The following is a 10,279-nucleotide window of genomic DNA, read 5'->3' as shown; positions in this document are numbered from 1 at the left end:
TTTTTAATTTAGTCCGCTCTTACATTTATTTTAGTCTAGGATTAGTCTTAAGACCTGTCTACCTCCAAACCCATGTCTACACCGTAAGTTAGCAGCGCGACATGACACGTCAAATGCCTTTTTCTAATGGGTTCGTCGTGTCCAATGTGGACAAATGTAAAATTATAATCGGTTCTAATGGATTCTATTGTCTTTTGTCATGTTGCGTCCTGTATAGACACGGTAATAAAACACAGAAACACTTACAGCTATTCAAAAGTATCTATACACGCATAGGTAAGTAACAAATAACCACATAACCTTCCTGCTACAAATAAATTCTGTATAGGAGCCTTAATTTACAGTATGTTGCTTATGAGAAAAGCGTTTATCAAATGTTTATGCATATAATTTACATAAATTGAATGTTTCTGGTGTAATATATTTTCTATAGAATTTCAGACTTGCATACTCTGATCTTTATTCGTAGACACATAACAGATTATTCAGATTTGTAGTATGATATGACTGAATGTATCTGATTCAAATGTATTTTTATAGGACTTTTCACGATTTTACATTATAGCAAAGCAGCCTTAAAGTAAAAATATAAATCAAGACAAAATGTATTTGTGATAGATTAGCCATAATTGTAAGAAAATAGATTTTAAAATATAAAAGTAACTAAATTGATTAAAACAACATATACCTGAACCATTTCAATATGTGAATCAGAAATAACATTTCATCCAAAAAGGCCTTTGCTTAGCCAAATACATTGATTGATGACAGCTATCAAATTAAACCACACATGACTTTCCAACCTACATGGAAACAGACCAAAAACAGGAAATGATATGAAACAGGAAAAAATTTAATAGCAAGTTTAGCATAAAATGTATAATATAATTATTATAACAATAATGTAATATAGCAAATAAAATAAAAGACATGCTCAAAGTTAAAATATCCATGTGATGAATAAAGAAGAGTCTAGACTACACATGCTAATGCTTAAAGGCTTATTTCATTGTCAATCATGAGTTAAATACGTGTACTAGAGAAGGAAATTACATGAAGATACAACATATTCAGACATGACTTAAAAATATTTAGGGAGTGCTGATCCTAGACGTGTTGGGCCCCAAGCAAACTTTTGTGGAAACCCTTGTCATAGTTACATTTAGATAAACATAAATGCAAACTATAAGAAATAAAAAATAATAAATCAATTGACACATTTTAATGAATAAAAACTGAAAGACATTAAACTGACAGAACAATTTAGTAAAGAAAATGAAATACACAGCAATATTTGTCAGCTGTGGCCAGGTGGTTAGAGTGTTGGGCTTGTGATCAGAAGGTTGCCAGGTCTAATCTCAGGGCCAGCAGGTCATGACTGAAGTGCCCTTGAGCAAGACACCTTACCCCTGATTGCTCTGCAGTAATGTGTCACTGTAAAAAAAAAAAACTACTTGTAAGTCGCTTTGGATAAAAGCATCTGCCAAATGAATAAATGTAAATGTAATATTTACCAATTGACAGTTTATTGTAATAACTATAAAAATCTAAAATTACAGCTGGTTTTGTGAATGAAAGTCATTACCTTTAAATGCTTTTTAAGTTACAAACTTGTATTAACTGTATTAATGAAAGTGTATATTAATGTGTAGCCTGTGTAACTTTCGAGACGTTCCCTAAATTCAGACTCTTGAACGTCCAACGTCAAACCAATTTTATGCCAGTGGATAAATGCTGAATTTGTCAATCTGTACCTGCTAAAGGAAATAAGACTTTGAAAATAGTACAAAAGCACGTGGCTTCTTGTTCTTTTGCTTCGCGTTGTTAGCGTTTTTTTCCGCTAGACGGAGCTCCGTTTTAAAGACATGGCCATATTTAAAGACGCAACCAGAGGCTACATTAAGGAGCAATTGCAGTTATGTTCTTTAGATCACGGTGAACTGTCGAAAATCATTAGATCGTCTAAATCAACAACATGCTAGAACCTATACCTACAAATCTACTGAAAGATGCTCCCAGAAATTATAGATCCACTGCTTACCATAATAACTCATCCTCTGACACTAGGACATATCAGGTGGCCGTTAGAAGGGCTCTTGTAAAAAAAACTAAATCGACCCGAAAGAACTAGTTTATTACCGACCTATTTCGACACGTTATGTGTATTGTAAGATTTCATTCAACTTGATTTTCGAGTATGTCAATCAACAGTCGAGCGCCCCCTTCAGGCTGAATTACGCAAAGACGCTATATATATATATATATATATATATATATATATATGACAAAAGCGTTCTGGTCTGCGTTTCCACAAACCAGCGTAAGCCTAAATTGATCGTACGAGTGATCTTAATATTACGGTCTGTTTCCCAAAAGGATCGTAACTTAAGTAACACTTGAAAATCATCGCAGATCTACGAGTGCTCTGGAGTAATCGTAAATCCCTAAGTGCATCGTAATATTCTCCATAACCCACATTATCAGTCGTTTTCACATCTCTTTAAGTAAAAAATGATCATTTAATTGCTTGCAGCGTGTATCTTGAGGCTAACGTTTAAACACCTGTTCTAACAACACTTGGGTTACAAGCTGGCGTGATGACGCGCGATAGTGATACTGAAAGCTCATTGGGTGTAATGATTGGTTACGAAGGCAGAAGGAGGGTTTAGGACGGTATTTAAAGCTGTAGTACCGTTCTCGAATTTATTTTGTTATTTGATTTGTTAATGAGATGACGGTCAATGGCGGCTTCGGCTCAAGGTTCCGCGGTTGACCTGCTGTGCGTGCGTGCGTGCGTGCGTGCGTGCGTGCGTGCGTGCGTGCGTGCGTGCGTGCGTGCGTGCGTGCGTGCGTGCGTGCGTGCGTCAAGGGAAAACATTGTTACATGCTGTGCGTATTTTTTTATGCATTTAAGTCAGTAAGTTGTTAGATTTTTCTTTGCTGGTCAGTGTCCCTCTCCTCATCCAAATGGGAGACTTTTGAATTTCTTTTTTAATATCTTGAACTTTTTTCTCTTTAGAACATAATGTGAATAATGTTTGCAAAAACCCATTTAAAAACATGACTTAGCAATAAAAGCTACATTTGTAAGTCTTTGTGTTAAACCTTTATTTGGAGTGCAAGTCACAGGTCTTCTGTGCACTGTAGTTCAGTTGGCCCTTCATGTGCACACAATGGTCGTCTTGGATGTAGTTATACTTCTGCAGCCCTAACTGCATTTTATTTGATTAGAATTGAGTAGCTGCTTTGGTTTTACTTCTGGATCCTATTCAATTGTGTTTAGCCTTGTACTTGTTTCTGTAATATCTAGAAGACTGTGATTGGTTGCCAGACATTTATTTTTTAGGGTTGAATCCTGTATCTTCACAAGTTTTTACCAACCAACAATTTAGGAAGATTCTCTTTGCTTCACTCTCACCATTTCTACAAGGTTTGCTCGTGTCAGTGACCTCTCACATGTATAGATGCAGATCTTTAGCTAAACTCATGGCACCTAGTTTTTTTACTCGTTTAGTATGAGGACTCCAGATCCAGGTGAACTTTGGTCCATTTCGACAACACCCAACAGTGAAGTAGAATATCTGAGTGCTGAATACTACTTGTGTTCACTAGACATAGAGGAGCTCTTTAATGATCACTGACCTTGTGTCTGTCTACTACAATGGATCTCCCAGAGGGTGAGTTTCTGCACCTTGTTTCTCATTAGTTAAAGCGCTTAAGTTTATGCCACTTGTTTTAATAAACATTATTTAGTAGCAATTTTCCTGTGGTCAAAATGTAAGAAACGCTGTGAAGACGGGGGTATGTAAATGCTTGTCAGGTGGTTGTAGCTGTGCAGTAAATCTGCACTTTGCTGGAGAAAATGTTTCTTGAGGCCTGGTAAATCTGAGGGTATTTTTGCAGGTCTGATCATTCATCCTTTGCCGGAACCTTTGCATCTTTACAGAGAATGTGGCTCATGGTTGTTTTGCAATGGCAGATGCCATGACGGGCGAAGGTCTTGGGCGCTTTGAAAAAGAGAAAGTGACACGGCTTGCCTTTTCCACACGTTTTTAGACGTAAAATGTATGTTCAAACACACTATGTGGGTGTCTCGGGGCTACGCTCCAGATATCCACTCACCCTAGGACCCCTCCGGATGTAACATGAGCGTTTTCAATTGGTTCTCTAAAGCATCTGATTTGAGCTGCAGGTGCAGTTTAAAGCACGACTTGATTGACACTTAAGACTGTTGTTTGCTGAATGGTGTTTTCTGCTTAAAAACAGCTTGAAAACTACTCACAAATATCCACCTTGGTGTGTTCACACAAAGTAGTGTGTTGTATTGAACTTTCATGCTCTTTTGCAGATGGGTATATTTGGAGGATAAGCTTATAGTAATGTTATCATCATAAGGGCTTGCCAAAAATCATTTATTGCTTTTCCACTGGTCAAGCTATTCTATGTGCTGTCTATTACAATGGAACTCTGCAATGAGTACATTTCTGTGCTTTTGTTTCTCATTACTTGCATCACTTTATAATCTTCATCTAAAAGCCTCCGTTAGATCACCTGAAGCTAACTTGTAGTGACATTTATATTGTATGTTTAAGTACAGTTTGTTTGCTCAGCATAAGTGACAGCTCTTGGTAAAATCTAACTTGTGTAAAGAGCAACACCTCTACCTGCTGGAGTCCATTGACCAGGTACATAAACTGCATGTTAGGTTTTATTGGTTTCTCGTTTTTGTTGTCACTCTAAACATTTGCTTTTATGTTCTGTTCATAGCAGGTCATCTATCATTTGGGTATCTTCAGAGTTTGACATTTTGTTCTCTACTTAAATCTTAGGGTAGGGCTTTTCAGTCTTGCTCTTGGAGTCATATCCTACTGTAGAGTTTTGATCAAACCTAATAAACGCATCTGAAGCAGGGTTAGGGTTAGGGTTAGGGTTAGGTGAGGTAAGTATGAGGACACAGCAATTATGCCAGAGCAACATGCAGGTCGTGCACGGGCCATACACCAACTGGCCGCCTCGCCCCCACAGTGTCCCAAAAAATTAAAAAAACACAAAAGCACCACCCACTGGATGAGCAAGGGCAATTTCGGGCCTTAGGTTGAGGATTTAGGTGTGGTGAGCATTTTATAAAATTGGTGTGAGCTTCTTCGCGACGTTTCGGCACTCTATTGGGCCTTCCTCAGGCGAGCTTCCTAACACCAAGCTTCCAAGCGAGCTTTCTGACAATGTGCTTCCATGTGAGCTTCCCCCTAATGAGCTTCCACACGAGCTTCCCCATACTGAGCTTCCACCAACAACCGTTGATACGTAATGTGCGATTTTGCACTTGGCCATCATTCGGCATAGAGCATCTATTTATTTTCCAATTCTTTGTTACAGGTAGGAACGAGGTCCAGAGGAGCAGGCACTGGCTAGGGTTAGGTGAGGTAAGTATGAGGACACAGCAATTATGCCAGAGCAACATGCAGGTCGTGCACGGGCCATACACCAACTGGCCGCCTCGCCCCCACAGTGTCCCAAAAAATTAAAAAAACACAAAAGCACCACCCACTGGATGAGCAAGGGCAATTTCGGGCCTTAGGTTGAGGATTTAGGTGTGGTGAGCATTTTATAAAATTGGTGTGAGCTTCTTCGCGACGTTTCGGCACTCTATTGGGCCTTCCTCAGGCGAGCTTCCTAACACCAAGCTTCCAAGCGAGCTTTCTGACAATGTGCTTCCATGTGAGCTTCCCCCTAATGAGCTTCCACACGAGCTTCCCCATACTGAGCTTCCACCAACAACCGTTGATACGTAATGTGCGATTTTGCACTTGGCCATCATTCGGCATAGAGCATCTATTTATTTTCCAATTCTTTGTTACAGGTAGGAACGAGGTCCAGAGGAGCAGGCACTGGCTAGGGTTAGGTGAGGTAAGTATGAGGACACAGCAATTATGCCAGAGCAACATGCAGGTCGTGCACGGGCCATACACCAACTGGCCGCCTCGCCCCCACAGTGTCCCAAAAAATTAAAAAAACACAAAAGCACCACCCACTGGATGAGCAAGGGCAATTTCGGGCCTTAGGTTGAGGATTTAGGTGTGGTGAGCATTTTATAAAATTGGTGTGAGCTTCTTCGCGACGTTTCGGCACTCTATTGGGCCTTCCTCAGGCGAGCTTCCTAACACCAAGCTTCCAAGCGAGCTTTCTGACAATGTGCTTCCATGTGAGCTTCCCCCTAATGAGCTTCCACACGAGCTTCCCCATACTGAGCTTCCACCAACAACCGTTGATACGTAATGTGCGATTTTGCACTTGGCCATCATTCGGCATAGAGCATCTATTTATTTTCCAATTCTTTGTTACAGGTAGGAACGAGGTCCAGAGGAGCAGGCACTGGCTAGGGTTAGGTGAGGTAAGTATGAGGACACAGCAATTATGCCAGAGCAACATGCAGGTCGTGCACGGGCCATACACCAACTGGCCGCCTCGCCCCCACAGTGTCCCAAAAAATTAAAAAAACACAAAAGCACCACCCACTGGATGAGCAAGGGCAATTTCGGGCCTTAGGTTGAGGATTTAGGTGTGGTGAGCATTTTATAAAATTGGTGTGAGCTTCTTCGCGACGTTTCGGCACTCTATTGGGCCTTCCTCAGGCGAGCTTCCTAACACCAAGCTTCCAAGCGAGCTTTCTGACAATGTGCTTCCATGTGAGCTTCCCCCTAATGAGCTTCCACACGAGCTTCCCCATACTGAGCTTCCACCAACAACCGTTGATACGTAATGTGCGATTTTGCACTTGGCCATCATTCGGCATAGAGCATCTATTTATTTTCCAATTCTTTGTTACAGGTAGGAACGAGGTCCAGAGGAGCAGGCACTGGCTAGGGTTAGGTGAGGTAAGTATGAGGACACAGCAATTATGCCAGAGCAACATGCAGGTCGTGCACGGGCCATACACCAACTGGCCGCCTCGCCCCCACAGTGTCCCAAAAAATTAAAAAAACACAAAAGCACCACCCACTGGATGAGCAAGGGCAATTTCGGGCCTTAGGTTGAGGATTTAGGTGTGGTGAGCATTTTATAAAATTGGTGTGAGCTTCTTCGCGACGTTTCGGCACTCTATTGGGCCTTCCTCAGGCGAGCTTCCTAACACCAAGCTTCCAAGCGAGCTTTCTGACAATGTGCTTCCATGTGAGCTTCCCCCTAATGAGCTTCCACACGAGCTTCCCCATACTGAGCTTCCACCAACAACCGTTGATACGTAATGTGCGATTTTGCACTTGGCCATCATTCGGCATAGAGCATCTATTTATTTTCCAATTCTTTGTTACAGGTAGGAACGAGGTCCAGAGGAGCAGGCACTGGCTAGGGTTAGGTGAGGTAAGTATGAGGACACAGCAATTATGCCAGAGCAACATGCAGGTCGTGCACGGGCCATACACCAACTGGCCGCCTCGCCCCCACAGTGTCCCAAAAAATTAAAAAAACACAAAAGCACCACCCACTGGATGAGCAAGGGCAATTTCGGGCCTTAGGTTGAGGATTTAGGTGTGGTGAGCATTTTATAAAATTGGTGTGAGCTTCTTCGCGACGTTTCGGCACTCTATTGGGCCTTCCTCAGGCGAGCTTCCTAACACCAAGCTTCCAAGCGAGCTTTCTGACAATGTGCTTCCATGTGAGCTTCCCCCTAATGAGCTTCCACACGAGCTTCCCCATACTGAGCTTCCACCAACAACCGTTGATACGTAATGTGCGATTTTGCACTTGGCCATCATTCGGCATAGAGCATCTATTTATTTTCCAATTCTTTGTTACAGGTAGGAACGAGGTCCAGAGGAGCAGGCACTGGCTAGGGTTAGGTGAGGTAAGTATGAGGACACAGCAATTATGCCAGAGCAACATGCAGGTCGTGCACGGGCCATACACCAACTGGCCGCCTCGCCCCCACAGTGTCCCAAAAAATTAAAAAAACACAAAAGCACCACCCACTGGATGAGCAAGGGCAATTTCGGGCCTTAGGTTGAGGATTTAGGTGTGGTGAGCATTTTATAAAATTGGTGTGAGCTTCTTCGCGACGTTTCGGCACTCTATTGGGCCTTCCTCAGGCGAGCTTCCTAACACCAAGCTTCCAAGCGAGCTTTCTGACAATGTGCTTCCATGTGAGCTTCCCCCTAATGAGCTTCCACACGAGCTTCCCCATACTGAGCTTCCACCAACAACCGTTGATACGTAATGTGCGATTTTGCACTTGGCCATCATTCGGCATAGAGCATCTATTTATTTTCCAATTCTTTGTTACAGGTAGGAACGAGGTCCAGAGGAGCAGGCACTGGCTAGGGTTAGGTGAGGTAAGTATGAGGACACAGCAATTATGCCAGAGCAACATGCAGGTCGTGCACGGGCCATACACCAACTGGCCGCCTCGCCCCCACAGTGTCCCAAAAAATTAAAAAAACACAAAAGCACCACCCACTGGATGAGCAAGGGCAATTTCGGGCCTTAGGTTGAGGATTTAGGTGTGGTGAGCATTTTATAAAATTGGTGTGAGCTTCTTCGCGACGTTTCGGCACTCTATTGGGCCTTCCTCAGGCGAGCTTCCTAACACCAAGCTTCCAAGCGAGCTTTCTGACAATGTGCTTCCATGTGAGCTTCCCCCTAATGAGCTTCCACACGAGCTTCCCCATACTGAGCTTCCACCAACAACCGTTGATACGTAATGTGCGATTTTGCACTTGGCCATCATTCGGCATAGAGCATCTATTTATTTTCCAATTCTTTGTTACAGGTAGGAACGAGGTCCAGAGGAGCAGGCACTGGCTAGGGTTAGGTGAGGTAAGTATGAGGACACAGCAATTATGCCAGAGCAACATGCAGGTCGTGCACGGGCCATACACCAACTGGCCGCCTCGCCCCCACAGTGTCCCAAAAAATTAAAAAAACACAAAAGCACCACCCACTGGATGAGCAAGGGCAATTTCGGGCCTTAGGTTGAGGATTTAGGTGTGGTGAGCATTTTATAAAATTGGTGTGAGCTTCTTCGCGACGTTTCGGCACTCTATTGGGCCTTCCTCAGGCGAGCTTCCTAACACCAAGCTTCCAAGCGAGCTTTCTGACAATGTGCTTCCATGTGAGCTTCCCCCTAATGAGCTTCCACACGAGCTTCCCCATACTGAGCTTCCACCAACAACCGTTGATACGTAATGTGCGATTTTGCACTTGGCCATCATTCGGCATAGAGCATCTATTTATTTTCCAATTCTTTGTTACAGGTAGGAACGAGGTCCAGAGGAGCAGGCACTGGCTAGGGTTAGGTGAGGTAAGTATGAGGACACAGCAATTATGCCAGAGCAACATGCAGGTCGTGCACGGGCCATACACCAACTGGCCGCCTCGCCCCCACAGTGTCCCAAAAAATTAAAAAAACACAAAAGCACCACCCACTGGATGAGCAAGGGCAATTTCGGGCCTTAGGTTGAGGATTTAGGTGTGGTGAGCATTTTATAAAATTGGTGTGAGCTTCTTCGCGACGTTTCGGCACTCTATTGGGCCTTCCTCAGGCGAGCTTCCTAACACCAAGCTTCCAAGCGAGCTTTCTGACAATGTGCTTCCATGTGAGCTTCCCCCTAATGAGCTTCCACACGAGCTTCCCCATACTGAGCTTCCACCAACAACCGTTGATACGTAATGTGCGATTTTGCACTTGGCCATCATTCGGCATAGAGCATCTATTTATTTTCCAATTCTTTGTTACAGGTAGGAACGAGGTCCAGAGGAGCAGGCACTGGCTAGGGTTAGGTGAGGTAAGTATGAGGACACAGCAATTATGCCAGAGCAACATGCAGGTCGTGCACGGGCCATACACCAACTGGCCGCCTCGCCCCCACAGTGTCCCAAAAAATTAAAAAAACACAAAAGCACCACCCACTGGATGAGCAAGGGCAATTTCGGGCCTTAGGTTGAGGATTTAGGTGTGGTGAGCATTTTATAAAATTGGTGTGAGCTTCTTCGCGACGTTTCGGCACTCTATTGGGCCTTCCTCAGGCGAGCTTCCTAACACCAAGCTTCCAAGCGAGCTTTCTGACAATGTGCTTCCATGTGAGCTTCCCCCTAATGAGCTTCCACACGAGCTTCCCCATACTGAGCTTCCACCAACAACCGTTGATACGTAATGTGCGATTTTGCACTTGGCCATCATTCGGCATAGAGCATCTATTTATTTTCCAATTCTTTGTTACAGGTAGGAACGAGGTCCAGAGGAGCAGGCACTGGCTAGGGTTAGGTGAGGTAAGTATGAGGACAC

This window comes from Barbatula barbatula (genome assembly GCF_947034865.1).
Source record: "Barbatula barbatula genome assembly, chromosome: 9".
NCBI lineage: Eukaryota > Metazoa > Chordata > Actinopteri > Cypriniformes > Nemacheilidae > Barbatula > Barbatula barbatula.
Note: the sequence above shows the minus strand (reverse complement) of the source record.